We start from the raw sequence: 1,571 nt of genomic DNA, 5'->3' as shown, positions 1-1,571 counted from the left end.
TTTTTCGTGTTGGAACTACAACATATTGGCTGTTTTTTGTGCTTGTTAGAGCTCTCATGATGACTGCTGATTACGATCCTGAGCCAAGCACCTCAGGTCGGAGAGGACAAGGCCGGGGTCGAGTGCAAGGCAGAGCCATACGAGCGAGAGGGAGAGCAACGACCGGGGACGAGCTCCAGATCCTGGGGACAGCAACAGAAAGTTCCGCCATGCTGCACAGACAGGTTGTTGTCTGGCAGCATGGAGCACTTGGTGCAGGTCAAAGAGGAGTAATACCTTATTACTGTATCTGGACTATCCGTGACCCTTACCCAGATCCACATGGACAGTATAAAGATTTCAGTTGGGAGTGAATGAAACTATGACATGATTACATACAATACTTTTATGGTGACCCTTTAGTTCCTTTGTATATATTGTATATTCATCTTCATGTAAAAAAATACTTGAGTGTGCTGTGTATACATTTGTTAAATAAATCTTTAAATTTACACTGGCCTTCTCTCTTCAAATTGCAAAATAGTTAAATCCATATCAAGTAACATACAACATTATAAACAAATAATTACAATATCAAAGAGTTGTTTTACATTTACTTTTATTAGAAAATGTATTTATTACAGAAATAAAAATAATGGCTGTTGAAGGTAAACATGTTGGCGTGGATCAACCCGCCTCCTGGTTCTCTTCTTGGGCATCCCCCCCAGCTCACGCAAGCCTCTGCGTCCCGTGTTTTAACGGTGTGGACGTCGATGTTTCCTTCTCGTTGCTATGAAAACACAGACAAGACAGCATGTAGACTTTATACAACAACCCATTCATGCTGATACAGAGCAACAGAAGAGCTACCAGCTAACAGACTGTATACAGGTCTCTATAAACACAGCTACAAGCCGTTAGCCAGCCGCTAGCATTAGCCGAAGTTATCGCTAGCTGTCTCATAGATGAACAAAACAATGAACACAAAGACAAAAGAAATGACATGATTACCTGTCCAGTAGAAAATCAGCAACTATGGCGGCGCTTTAGAGACCCTTCAAATCCTTCAGCTGTCTCAGAAATGCATCCCAAATATTGACTCATGTTTGTCTCTTCTTCCAGCGTTTTTAAGTCGTCTCCTTTTCCATCACAGTCTCCCTCTTCTTGCTCTGTGTAGCGGCAGAACTTGAGGGCAGAACTTGAGGGCAGAACTTGAGGGCAGAACTTGAGGGCAGAACTTGGGCTAAATCGTTGGTTTCTCTCTCTCTCTGACATGTTTATCAGGTGTTCTGCGTTAGTGAACAGCCTGTTGATGATGATCTCAGTCTGGTCACGCACACTCCGGTAAACAGTAGGTGTGTCTTTCGGCAGGTCACAGGTCATGACCGGCCGGTCAGCCAATCATTGCGCTCGGTGGCAAATGGCTGATTGGACGAACTTATTGCAGTCTAGCTGCTGACACAGACAAACTGAGATTTCTCATCTCAGTGTTAGATAACTTTGTGTATTACTCCCTATCGATGTATACATCGCTTTTTGCAAGTGATTGATAAAAATGTATCAAAATAACATGTCCTACTCCAGCTTTAACT

The 1,571-nt window shown here is 43.0% G+C and overlaps 1 long non-coding RNA gene across 1 annotated transcript; it reads right to left on the bottom strand.

Annotated features, from left to right (window-relative positions):
• Window positions 1-581: 581 nt before the first annotated feature.
• Window positions 582-1,171, bottom strand: LOC117817465. The gene is made up of 2 exons (XR_004632152.1): window positions 991-1,171; window positions 582-769 (listed from the first exon to the last, which is right to left on the bottom strand). It is a non-coding gene; the product is annotated as an uncharacterized LOC117817465 (long non-coding RNA).
• Window positions 1,172-1,571: the final 400 nt, after the last annotated feature.

This window comes from Notolabrus celidotus, chromosome 8 (assembly GCF_009762535.1).
Source record: "Notolabrus celidotus isolate fNotCel1 chromosome 8, fNotCel1.pri, whole genome shotgun sequence".
NCBI classification, from domain to species: domain Eukaryota; kingdom Metazoa; phylum Chordata; class Actinopteri; order Labriformes; family Labridae; genus Notolabrus; species Notolabrus celidotus.
This window is presented reverse-complemented; position numbering and strand designations above follow the sequence as displayed.